Source organism: Saccoglossus kowalevskii, chromosome 2 (genome assembly GCF_978046115.1).
Source record: "Saccoglossus kowalevskii chromosome 2, keSacKowa6.1, whole genome shotgun sequence".
Taxonomy (NCBI): Eukaryota; Metazoa; Hemichordata; class Enteropneusta; family Harrimaniidae; genus Saccoglossus; species Saccoglossus kowalevskii.
In genome coordinates this window covers 29,010,826-29,025,788 of record NC_140642.1, presented here as the reverse complement: position 1 = coordinate 29,025,788, position 14,963 = coordinate 29,010,826, and positions in this window count along the sequence as shown.

Below are 14,963 nucleotides of genomic sequence, written 5' to 3'. Positions count from 1 at the left end.
CACGTCACTGTAGTGGGTAATATTACGTCACTATTCAACTATGTCTCATATACCTTATCACGTCACTGTAGTGGGTAATATTACGTCACTATTCAACTATGTTTTTCATATACCTTATCACGTCACTGTAGTGGGTAATATTACGTCACTATTCAACTATGTCTCATATACCTTATCACGTCACTGTAGTGGGTAATATTACGTCACTATTCAACTATGTTTTTCATATACCTTATCACGTCACTGTAGTGGGTAATATTACGTCACTATTCAACTATGTCTCATATATACCTTATCACGTCACTGTAGTGGGTAATATTACGTCACTATTCAACTATGTTTTTCATATACCTTATCACGTCACTGTAGTGGGTAATATTACGTCACTATTCAACTATGTCTCATATACCTTATCATGTCACTGTAGTGGGTAATATTACGTCACTATTCAACTATGTCTCATATACCTTATCACGTCACTGTAGTGGGTAATATTACGTCACTATTCAACTATGTCTCATATACCTTATCATGTCACTGTAATGGGTAATATTACGTCACTATTCAACTATGTCTCATATACCTTATCATGTCACTGTAATGGGTAATATTACGTCACTATTCAACTATGTTTCTCATATACCTTATCATGTCACTGTAATGGGTAATATTACGTCACTATTCAACTATATCTCATATATACCTTATCATGTCACTGTAATGGGTAATATTACGTCACTATTCAACTATGTCTCATATACCTTATCATGTCACTGTAATGGGTAATATTACGTCACTATTCAACTATGTTTCTCATATACCTTATCATGTCACTGTAATGGGTAATATTACGTCACTATTCAACTATATCTCATATATACCTTATCATGTCACTGTAATGGGTAATATTACGTCACTATTCAACTATGTCTCATATACCTTATTATATCACTGTAATGGGTAATATTACGTCACTATTCAACTATGTCTCATATACCTTATCATGTCACTGTAATGGGTAATATTACGTCACTATTCAACTATGTCTCATCAGAGGTACATTACTTGGGGTTTGCAACTCGCATAGTACTGTATGGTGACATCATGTCAAGATCCCATTCAAGTCTCTTCTCGTAGATAGCGAGACTGAGGCTACGACCTTCTGACATGACATATATCAATGTTCAAGGTTTGTAATGAAAAAATAAAACTTTTCTTGTCACTATCATAGTGAAAAATGTAATACATCGAAAATGTACAGAAAATATAGTTCTCGTAATCCGTCATATCGTGGGCAGCTATTTTGATCCACCTGGACATCCCAGTATCCTAGTTACCTCGGGCATGCGCATTCGCATTTTTCTGAGTTGGAACGCTTATGCGAGAGCGAGATTGTGATGGGATCTTGGTATCATGTCACCGTTGTTGCAAACCCCAAGTAATGTACCTCTGGTCTCATATATACATTATCACGTCATTTTGGGTAATATTACGTCACTCTTCAACAATTGCTACGTTCACACGACAGCATTCTATCGGAGCCGAACTACTGCTTCTCCGACCGATTAGGTGATTTTCCGTTCAACTGCGAGATCTCGCGAGTTGCATGACAGACGCGCGTCGAACGTCTGCCGCAAAAAACGAACGATTTGATTTTGAACTCGAATTTCTTTATTTCGTAGCTCACATCGACCGGCCGATCTTCGACAGAGGAATATTGCTTTCGAATACCCTTACTTCATCGAAATTGCCTATCAAAATATGTGTACAGCACATTATTAAGCATAGAAATATCCCCAAAATACTTTCGCGTTTATCGAATCCCACGCGATGTGTGTCGCCACTACGACGCTATGACCTTTGTTTGTCCTGTTTTTACGTTCGATTTCACGCATAACGCGTGATTCTCGCAGTGAATGGAAAATGGTCAATTCAGTTCGATCAGAGCCGAAGGGGACAGTGCCCTAAAATACTTAGTATGAAAACTACATGGCTGAAAACAATTTTGGTGTTATGCTTGTGTTGTTTCTTTACATGGCACAATGCTGGGAGAAAAAAAGAAACAGTCACGAGGCAGCATTCCATCTGAGACAAACTACTGTTCCTCCCATCGATTAACAGGAGAAATGGCCGTGTATACGCGTTCGGCTCGAGCCAAGTTCGGCTCCAATAAACCTTCGGGTTGAACTCCGATAGGGTTGAGCTCCGACATGTCCCCGACCGTGTATACGCATCGGGGCCCAACTATCGTAGCCCAAATCACGCCCTCAATCGTCTTCTTCAAGTTACCTCTCATTTCAATTATGGCGGGGACGACGTTCGTAATTTAACGCAATTCCCGGCTTGACGAAGAGGTATGCGCCCTAATATCTATTTGGAAAAGTAAAGAATTACTGTGATAGATTGATATCTCAACGGTGAACAGAAAAATGGCGTACGAAATTATATGACAAAAACTTGAAAGAACGACTGAACAGATCCAAAGGAAATTGAAGAAACTTTTTAATAAATCATAATAATTAAGAGTTTGTATAGCGCCTAATATCCACCATGATGATGCCCAATTACGCTGTCAGTTCATAGAAATGCTCTCTGAAACATATAAGTTTTGAGTTTAGATTTGAAAATGTTTAAACTGGCTGCAGAACGAATGTCTGTTGGTAACTGATTCCATAATGACGGAGAAACATGTGAGAATGAGCGATCGCCATTTGTCTTGAGTCTTGTTCTGGGCACTGTAAGTGTAGATGTATTACTTGAACGAAGAGTTCTACTAGGTTGACGGAGTTGAATCAGGTCTGATATGTAGGTTGGTGTTAATCCATGAAGTGCCTTGCATGTAAGTAGTAGGATCTTGAATTGAATGCTGTAAATAACTGGGAGTCAATGTAGTTGATGTAGAACATGGGTAATATGATTGAACTTCTTTGAATGTGTGATGAGACGAGCAGCACAATTCTGTACCCTTTGATGTAGATGTATTTGTGTGTCGGGTAAGCCATATAGTAAGGCATTGCAATAGTCGAATTTAGCAACAAGAATGGAACATACTAATTTAGAACAGGTTTCAGTACCGACCCTCGGGGAACCCCATAATAAAGCTTAACTTGTTGTGATGAGTGGTTGTTAATGAAAGTAGATTGATGCCTGTCCGTTATGTATGATGAGAGCCATGTCCATGCTAGATTTTGTATGCCCGGGTTGGTTAGTCGTGTCAGCAATATACGATGGTCGATAGTGTCGAAGGCCGCAGATAAGTCTAACAGTATTAAAATGACATAATGGCCAGAGTCGAGAGAATTTAAGATGTCACTATGGACTTTGACAAGTGCTGTCTCAGTACTGTGATACTTTGTGTAAGCCGATTGCAGTGGTTCGAGAAGAGTGTTCTTGGTGAGGTAGTCGTTTAATCTGAAGGCTACAACTTTTTCAAGCACTTTGGAGATGAATGGTTAATTTGATATAGGTCTGTAGTTCTTGAGAATTTCCTGATCAAGGGATTTTTTTTAAGTAGAGGTGTAGCAACTGCTAACTTGAAAGAGGTTGGAACGATTCCATGCAGAAGGGAGAGGTTGGTAACAATGATGATCCAAGGTATGAGCTGGATTTTAACCTTCTTAAGTAGATGTGTTGGAATTGGATTAAGGCAGCCAAACTTGGATGGCGCTTCTGTGATTATTTTGTTGATTTCATCTGTGGTCGTGGACGTGAAGTTACAGAGTGTTGCTGATGTAGGGTTTAAAGAACAGATCGGCAGATTTGTGTCATGATTGTTGGCATCCAAGCTGTTGCAAATATTGGTGATTTTGTCGACAAAGAAGTTGCTAAATGTCTCTGTCAGTTGACTAGTAGTAGATGATGATTTATTACTGGTGAAATTTGATGTGAACCTAAACAGTGCTTTCAGATCCGTGGAGTTACCTTTAATTATGTTCGAGTAGTATTTAGACTTTGCATTGCGAACTATAGCTTATTAACAGTACAACATTAAAGACATCAAAGATAAAAATCGTAGAAGCGGTCATGATACGGCGACGTGCTCCTACTAGGTTTAGATTGACAACTGTTACACATATCACGACAGTTTACAAATTACAAAATGCTCCATGCTCAGACTTGTGACTGTTTCTTTTTTCTCTCAGCTCAACAGCGTCGTGCCATGTAAAGAAACAACACAAGCACGACACCAAAATCGTTTTAGCCATGTTCTTTTCATATTATTAAGTACAGTATTCAAGAGGGAACTAATTTGTGCGATGTGCGAACTATAGACACTGTAAACATATGCATAACATTTTATTTTGCATAAACTGCTAAATTTAAAACCAGCCACAATGAATTGTTCATTTGGTTTGTGTTCACTTTATTACTTGAGGTAGAGATGCAGGTTCGTGGGCACTTGGGAGTGATGTTTTCTTCTTTTTATTATCCAAACAGTCTTGGCTATAGACTGTTGAAATTTTGTAGAATTGTGAATAGTAGAACATACTCAAAAAACGATTTTAAAATATAGATAACAGGTGCAAACATTCTCTCTTTTGAATGCTTAGCAAGATTCAGCAAGGCTGTACATAAATAATAAAAAAGGAACATTGTAAAAAAACGAAATGACGGGATCTCCATATTATGCACTATATTTATTTTTTACAAACCGATAATACATTTAAATTTGGAACTGTTACAGCCATTTTACTTATGAGCGTTAGCAAACTTCTCACTGAGTGAATTGTTATGCAAATTAGCAATTATCTCAGCTTTTTTTAGTGCACATCCCAGAACTTTAAAAAAAAATAGCTCCTAGACGCTTTGATCTTTTGAACAGTGTTACAACAATCGTACAGACAACTAGCCTAGGTATTAATTTATGCATAAACTTGAAGTAGTGAAATTTGAGCTGCTGCCCTACAAAATTGACAACTGGTAGACAGTTTTCAAGACGGCACCTTTTCGTAGTAAACAGATGTACCCATAAACCAATTTTGACAGAAAACAGAAGCATGGTTTCGAAGCTAATTTTTTTAAAATCACTTTTGACCAAGAAAGCACATTTTTGTGCATATTTCAAACTACAGTATCCATGAAAAATACTAACAACATTTTAAAATTCATACAATAAGCTTTCCGAAAATATATAGTTTTGTGGACAAGGGAGGTCATTTTGGTTTCCTAATTAACTATTTAAAATACCTGTCAGATAAACTGCATCTCTACCTTAAAATAATGTGTTGCCGATTCTGACAAAAGTACAGATTATTCATCAACACATTCAGTTTGTGCTAAATGAAACTGGAAAGTTAATTAAGTACACTGATTTCGGTCACACTCTAGTTAACCTGTGCGATGACATAATGGAAATGTGATTGTGTGTGGGAAGCATCAACACGCAGTCAGCGTGTCCCCGAGGCGGAAAGACGAACTAGTGGCGTGGGTAACAGATTAGCGCATATTTCATGTTCGTCTTTTTAATACAGTTCCATTATTAAAACTATCGATCTACTGAATCTTTGTGCGTATGAATTAATCAATACACTGATTATTTATTTGTTTCGTCTCCACGAGATTGTGCCTCACTCGGCTGTGTGTTTGGTTAACGATACTGAGTGATAATATCACTCATCACGCCATAGCTCTCTTAGATCACTAAGTTCGTGACGCAAATAAATCCTAATATATATATATATGATATCACGCATTCTTTCGAAGTTTTTTTTTTATCCATCATGCCCAACAGCGATAAAGACCTACCCCAGGTCACGTGAACCGTGTCGAAATGGTGCCTTGCCATATTGTACCATGTAACTGTAGGACAGATATGACCGTTGTTAGGGCCCGCAATTCAATGTTCTTATCGCCGTTCAAAGAAAGAAGTGTATGCCCTATACGGTTTCACAAATATAGTCATGACTGCTGCTAGTAGACCAGTAATTCAATGTTCTTGACAACACTGATATATGTTTTGATCCTGTTGGAGAATTAATCCCATAGCAACGACCGTTGCTGGGGCAATCACATAATTCAATGTTCTTTACAAGGATGTGCCCCCAGTCGAAATTATAATTTTATCAGGTTGGCGGTGCGCACTAGGATGCCTTGTACTACACACAAATAGCCAGACAGGAATCAAAGTATCTGTTTTCTTAGGACATATATCCGTATCATTTCTATATAGGTCAGTATTATCCTGGAGACGACGTTACATATCGTATTTTTAATGTTCAATTGGTATTTGGCTATTTGCACAGTGTATTCCGGTTGTAAACCATGGTAATTACACATTAAACACATTTCATTGACCATAGCGGAACAAACACAATCGCAAATCACCACTACACGCCATTAACATGATGCTAAAAAGTACCGGGTTCAAGTACCGCTGCTGTTGAAAATAATGTTTCCACTGCTGTGTTTCTAAATAGGCCGGGTCAGTACAGTCAGTATTATTATGAGTACTGAAATATTTCTCAACTTGTGACCTCTTTATTTCAAAGGTCAATTAGTTGGATAACAGTCTGACTGTTGTTATTTTACAGATATATCATAGTATCCAAAATTACTAACTAATTAATACAGTGTTTGTTATTTCATTTTTTAGGTTGGAGAATACCAATAACAAAAACAAAATGTTAACTACGTTCGCACGCACTGAGGGTGTTATGAAGGCACCGTGCGGTGAAGTGTGAAAATACCAGTTTTCATTAAAACTACACAATAGGGATGTAAATTAGACAGATGTCTTATTAATTAGACATGTCATGTATATTTCAATTGCAATGAATGAGATCAATATGTACACATATATCTTATATGTATTACCATAGTTGCGACAGTTTAATAGGTCCAGTTATGCTGTGCTCTTGTGTATCCGATGTCCCCCCCTGGAAACTTTAAGAAATATATAAAATATATTATCATTCTCAGTAACGTCAGGAAGTAACTGACTCCCTGAAAGACAGGCAAAAGCTGAAAGACGAACTTGAATTTCGACGGCCATTGAAGCAGTTGATTGTGTCAATCTTCGTTTCCATGGTAACTGCACTTCGCATAATCAAGTATCGGCGAGAACTTCCCGCAGAGAGAAAGTGTTCAAATTCATACCTGTCAGAGCACGGTTCACTCCTCGTAATACAAGGCGAAGAAGTGCCCCGTGCCACTCGACGAGTCGCTCTTTTATGTACCCCCAAATCTGTATAAGCTGGAATAACAGTCGGTATTTGTCGTTGAGTACCTGGTTTTGTATTTGAGAGCACATCTCCACGGCAATTAAATCAGCTATGATTGAGTTTTTAGCCACATCAACAGCCAATTCCCCTTCTATAGTCGTTTGAAACAAATCAGCGCCGAAAACAATGAGCATGCTGGCAATGTTCGAGCAGCCGTGCTCGGACGCTGTGTGCAGAGGAGTGTGTCCGTTAACGTCTTGGCAATTTACGTTCGCCCCGTTAGTCAATAACAACTTAACGCCATCTAAATTCTTGTTAACAACACTCTGATGCAGCGCTGTAACACCCATGTGGTTTTTCTTGTTCACATCAATTTCGTGCAGATGTTGACTTAAGATCCTGGACAGTTCAGAAGAGTCTTTATCTTGCACTGCAGACAAAAACTTCACTTGGATAGGGAAAGATATATGCCTTTCGTCGCTGCTGCACTCCGTTTCATTTTCTCCGAATGCAGATGGACACGACACAGTTCGATTTCTTCTCAACATGACGATACATTTACACTAACCAAAATAAAAATAAAATGTAAATGTATACATACAGCTTGTCAGCACTTCAGTTTTCCCCCGATTTACGAGCCCGTTCAGTTTGCACATGCGCACAACTGTATTTGCGAGGTATTTCTTCTCGTCATCAAACTGTATATCGGGATAGCATACTGCTCAATAACAAGACAAACTCCTACAAATTCCAGCTGCTTCGTCGACTGCATCGCGAAATATCTTAAATGCAGGGCGATTAAAATTATACGTTCGTGTCATCTTCAGTGTCACGATCGAAAAAAAATTTGAATCTCGCGTAAACATACGTCATGTCACGAGGTCACTAGATTGATGAGACAGCCAACTAGAACAACACTCGATTATAGGCAGGCAGTGAACTAAAGTAGAATCGCGGGACATTGCCTTTGGTCAAATGCAGTTAGCGCCACTGAATATCTATCAACTTCAAATTACTTGGAGAAATAAAAGTCGTTCTACTTTAGAAGGTATTGGTGGTCGTGCTTACACGAGTACGCTGGATCCATTCAAACCGCGAAGACGATGCGAAACAGATAAAATAACCAAACTATAATTTTTACCGGTTGAAGCATGTGCGAGATTGGAGGCGAGTGTGTATTGTAATGGTATATGCCCGTATGGCATAGTTGATGTATTAAATACATTATTATATTTTCAAATCACATAACTTACGTCATCGTCGAAATAATGCGAGATGGAAAGCTATGATTCAGATATTTGAGAAAGAACTACCATCACGGTGAGTTCAGGCTCATTGGTAGACGCTTGTTTGTAAACAATGACACGCTATGGCCATCTGATGCATGCGCAGGTGACGACTCCCCCGCTTTAAATGTGGGTGAGATTTGTCTATATTTATATAGTATTTGTTTCTGTTATTGCGCCGTATAGTCTTTTTTCATCTCAAAATCCCTGTTGTAGCTTAAAGGTCTTGTTGTAGCTCCAGTCATAGCTCACATGTCCCTATTGTAGCTCACATATGTCTCTATTGAAGCTCACATGTCTCTATATATCACATGTTCATGTAGCTAACATGTCTCTATAGCTCACACGTCTCTATTGTAGCTCACATTCCTCAATTGTAGCTCACATGTCTCTATAGCTCACATGTCCCTATTGTAGCTCACATGCCTCTATTATAGCTCACATGTCTCTATAGATCACATGTTCATGTAGCTCACATGCCTCTATTGTAGCTCACATGTCTATATATCACATGTTCATGTAGCTTACATACCTCTATTGTAGCTTACATGCCTCTATTGTAGCTCGCATGCCTCTATTGTAACTCGCATGCCTCTATTGTAGCTCACATGTCTCTATAGATCACATGTACATGTAGCTCACATGCCTCTATTGTAGCTTACATGTCTCTATTGTAGCTCACATGTCTCTATAGCTCACATGTCCCTATTGTAGCTCACATCCCTCTATTTTAGCTAACATGCCTCTATTGTAGCTCACATGTCTCTATAGCTCACATGTCCCTATTGTAGCTTACATGCCTCTATTGTAGCTCACATGCCTCTATTGTAGATCACATGTCCCTATTGTAGCTCACATGTTTCTATAGCTCACATGTCCCTATTGTAGCTCACATGTCCCTATTGCAGCTCACATACCTCTATTGTAGCTCACATGTCTCTATAGATCACATGTTCATGTAGCTCACTTGCCCCATTGTAGGTCACATGTCCTTATTGTAGCGCACATGTCTCTATAGCTCACATGTTCATGTAGCTAACATGTCCCTATTGTAGCTCACGTGCCTCTATTGTAGCTCACATGTCCTTATTGTAGCGCGCATCTCTCTGTAGCGCACATCTCTCTATAGCTCACGTGCTCTATTGTAGCTCACATGTCACTATAGATCACATGTTCATGTAGCTAACATGTCTCTATTGTAGCGCACATGTCCCTATTGTAGCTCACATGTCTCTATTGTAGCTCACATGCCTCTATTGTAGCTCACATGCCTCTATTGTAGCTCACATGCCTCTATTGTAGCTCACATGTCCTTATTGTAGTGCACATGTCTCTATAGATCACATGTTCATGTAGCTAACATGTCTCTATTGTAGCTCACATGTCCCTATTGTAGCTCACATGTCTATATTGTAGCTCACATGCATCTATTGTAGCTCACATGTCTCTATAGCTCACATGTCCCTATTGCAGCTCACATACCTCTATTGTAGCTCACATGTCTCTATAGATCACATGTTCATGTAGCTCACTTGCCCCATTGTAGGTCACATGTCCTTATTGTAGCGCACATGTCTCTATAGCTCACATGTTCATGTAGCTAACATGTCCCTATTGTAGCTCACGTGCCTCTATTGTAGCTCACATGTCCTTATTGTAGCGCGCATCTCTCTGTAGCGCACATCTCTCTATAGCTCACGTGCTCTATTGTAGCTCACATGTCCCTATTGTAGCTCACATGTTTCTATAGCTCACATGTCCCTATTGTAGCTCACATGTCCCTATTGCAGCTCACATACCTCTATTGTAGCTCACATGTCTCTATAGATCACATGTTCATGTAGCTCACTTGCCCCATTGTAGGTCACATGTCCTTATTGTAGCGCACATGTCTCTATAGCTCACATGTTCATGTAGCTAACATGTCCCTATTGTAGCTCACGTGCCTCTATTGTAGCTCACATGTCCTTATTGTAGCGCGCATCTCTCTGTAGCGCACATCTCTCTATAGCTCACGTGCTCTATTGTAGCTCACATGTCACTATAGATCACATGTTCATGTAGCTAACATGTCTCTATTGTAGCGCACATGTCCCTATTGTAGCTCACATGTCTCTATTGTAGCTCACATGCCTCTATTGTAGCTCACATGCCTCTATTGTAGCTCACATGCCTCTATTGTAGCTCACATGTCCTTATTGTAGTGCACATGTCTCTATAGATCACATGTTCATGTAGCTAACATGTCTCTATTGTAGCTCACATGTCCCTATTGTAGCTCACATGTCTATATTGTAGCTCACATGCATCTATTGTAGCTCACATGTCTCTATAGCTCACATGTCCCTATTGTAGCTCACATGCCTCTATTGTAGCTCACGTGTCTCTATAGATCACATGTTCGTGTAGCTCACATGCCTCTATTGTAGCTCACATGTCTCTATTGTAGCTCACATGCCTCTATTGTAGCTCACATGCCTCTATTGTAACTCACATGCCTCTATTGTAGCTCACATGTCTCTATAGATCACATGTTCATGTAGCTCACATGCCTCTATTGTAGCTTACATGCCTCTATTGTAGCTCATATGCATCTATTGTAGCTCACATGTCTCTATAGCTCACATGTCCCTATTGTAGCTCACATCCCTCTATTGTAGCTAACATGCCTCTATTGTAGCTCACATGTCTCTATAGCTCACATGTCCCTATTGTAGCTTACATGCCTCTATTGTAGCTCACATGCCTCTATTGTAGCTCACATGCCTCTATTGTAGCTCACATGCCTCTATTGTAACTCACATGCCTCTATTGTAGCTCACATGTCTCTATAGATCACATGTTCATGTAGCTCACATGCCTCTATTGTAGCTTACATGCCTCTATTGTAGCTCATATGCATCTATTGTAGCTCACATGCCTCTATTGTAGCTCACATGCCTCTATTGTAACTCACATGCCTCTATTGTAGCTCACATGTCTCTATAGATCACATGTTCATGTAGCTCACATGCCTCTATTGTAGCTTACATGCCTCTATTGTAGCTCATATGCATCTATTGTAGCTCACATGTCTCTATAGCTCACATGTCCCTATTGTAGCTCACATCCCTCTATTGTAGCTAACATGCCTCTATTGTAGCTCACATGTCTCTATAGCTCACATGTCCCTATTGTAGCTCACATGTCTCTATAGCTCACATGTCCCGATTGCAGCTCACATACTTCTATTGTAGCGCACATGTCTCTATAGCTCACATGTTCATGTAGCTAACATGTCCCTATTGTAGCTCACATGCCTCTATTGTAGCTCACATGTCCTTATTGTAGCGCATCTCTCTGCAGCGCACATCTCTCTATAGCTCACGTGCCTATATTGTAGCTCACATGTCACTATAGATCACATGTTCATGTAGCTAACATGTCTCTATTGTAGCTCACACGTCCCTATTGTAGCTCACATGACTCTATTGTAGCTCACATGCCTCTATTGTAGCTCACATGCCTCTATTGTAGCTCACATGTCCTTATTGTAGCGCACATGTCTCTATAGATCACATGTTCATGTAGCTAACATGTCCCTATTGTAGCTCACATGTCCCTATTGTAGCTCACATGTCTCTATTGTAGCTCACATGCCTCTATTGTAGCTCACGTGCCTCTATTGTAGCTCAAATGTCTCTATTGTAGCTCACATCCCTCTATTGTAGCTCACATGTCTCTATTGTAGCTCACATGCCTCTATTGTAGCTCACATGTCCTTATTGTAGCTCACATGTCTCTATAGCTCACATGCCTCTATTGTAGCTCACAAGTCTCTATTGTAGCTCAAATGTCTCTATTGTAGCTCATATCCCTCTATTGTAGCTAACATGCCTCTATTGTAGCTCACATGTCTCTATAGCTCACATGTCCCTATTGTAGCTCACATGTCTCTATAGCTCACATGTCCCGATTGCAGCTCACATACTTCTATTGTAGCGCACATGTCTCTATAGCTCACATGTTCATGTAGCTAACATGTCCCTATTGTAGCTCACATGCCTCTATTGTAGCTCACATGTCCTTATTGTAGCGCATCTCTCTGCAGCGCACATCTCTCTATAGCTCACGTGCCTATATTGTAGCTCACATGTCACTATAGATCACATGTTCATGTAGCTAACATGTCCCTATTGTAGCTCACATGTCCCTATTGTAGCTCACATGTCTCTATTGTAGCTCACATGCCTCTATTGTAGCTCACGTGCCTCTATTGTAGCTCAAATGTCTCTATTGTAGCTCACATCCCTCTATTGTAGCTCACATGTCTCTATTGTAGCTCACATGCCTCTATTGTAGCTCACATGTCCTTATTGTAGCTCACATGTCTCTATAGCTCACATGCCTCTATTGTAGCTCACAAGTCTCTATTGTAGCTCAAATGTCTCTATTGTAGCTCATATCCCTCTATTGTAGCTCACATGCCTCTATTGTAGCTCACATGTCGTTATTGTAGCGCACATGTCTCTATAGCTCACATGCCTCAATTGTAGCTCACATGTCTCTAAAGATCACATGCCTCTATTGTAGCTCACATGTCTCTATTGTAGCTCACATGTCTCTATAGATCACATGCCTCCATTGTAGCTCACATGTCTCTATAGATCACATGCCTCTATTGTAGCTCACATGTCTCTATAGATCACATGCCTTTATTGTAGCTCACATGTCTCTATAGATCACATGTTCATGTAGCTAACATGTCCCTTTTGTAGTTCACATGTCCTTATAGTAGCTCACACGTCTCTATAGCTCACATGTTCATGTAGCTAACATGTCCCTATTGTAACTCACATGTCCCTATTGTAGTTCACATGTTCCTATAGTAGCTCACAAGTCTCTATAGCTCACATATTCACACGGCTCACATGTCCCTATTGTAGCTCACATGTCTCTATTGTAGCTCACATGACTCTATTGTAGCTCACATGTCGCTATTGTAACTCCAATGTCCACGTAGCTCCACATATTCAGGCTTACACAAATGCCATCCCAACTCCGCCGACGTTCTATATGTATAGTTTAGTAACTTTAATAGGGATGGAGCATTGACAAATTGTTGTTCCACGAAAGGGGAAACAAGGTGTGCATACGGACCTCACTGTGAAATAAACTAGCTATCTCGGCTGAGATAACCCCCCCCCCCCAACCGTCTCAGAGAAAAAACGTCCCCGTAAGGAAAATGTCATTAGATCATCTGTGGAGACTCACAAGCTCCAAATTATTTAATGAAAATTCATACCATCACGTGACAACCAGTTCAATCGACATAGCAATATCGTGGGTTATCAAATCAATAACCAAAAACTAGGGTAGCCCTTGATTGGTTAGATGATTGGTAGCCGATGTTCAGAATGTCATAACATAAATTACACGAGCTATTCAGCGATATTGGCTGTTTATACAATCGTAGAATAACGTTTATATCAACATCTATAAATCCGGAACGAAACAAACATCAGTGGTAACTATGCATGATGTAGAAAGGAAAACTGATATCAAAGAATCCTGGACAGCAAGTAAAAAAATCGAAAATATTCTTCATAAATGTCATGGTAAAATAAAACGGGGAAGAAAATTAGAACAGACTGCTAAGTTTTCTCTGAGACTATGTAAAGAATTCAAAGATCGAGTTTGAATAAAAAAAATATTGAAAGAATTGATCCATATAGGGGTGAATCTGATAACCAATCGTGGGTTGTAGAATAAGGTGAATATTTATTGCGATTGACATGCCGTGTGTGTAATACAATTCCCATCAACGCTAGTGTCAGTAACGATAACGTAATGTACCATCATCTCTGCCAGTCCACGGCTAATACAACATGAATACTAAACTAAACCGCGTCACCCCTATAAACACGTCATAGGGTGCATGTCATCGTCTAAGCGTACGTCACAATAAAATCACGTATGTATATAACCTCTGCGTTCTCATTTACGGCATTGCAGCCATGGAGTGGCGGCTAATATAAATAACGCCGTGAAGAGTCTGTGAATATTTGTTAGTAGCCGTTCCATCATGTCAAAAATCGTATAAAATCATAATGCAATAAGAATGACGTAACCCGTGAACTAAGTAGATAAATTCAATCGTAAAACTCGCTAAATGTAGCAAAGATCCAATTTATTTAGTTTTTGTGTCTTGAGGGAATATTTTTATACTCTTGTGATTGCATTAGATCACTTTTATAAATTCTTAGAAAAGCCTTTGATCTGTAGTTTCAACAAAATCGCGTCATTGTGCTTTTATTGTTTACAGCATGTCTGAAATGTCATCTATAATTCCCTACTTCGCTGTATATAAGAGTAAAGTCGCGTCTAAAGAAGATCACGACACAACCCGTACGAGACTTTGTCAAGTTACACATCAATTTACAAGACTACGTCGAAACCACGCTGTACGAGATTACGTACGTCACATATCGCTGCGAGAAAATTACGTCACGTTACATCTATACGATCATGTCCCACC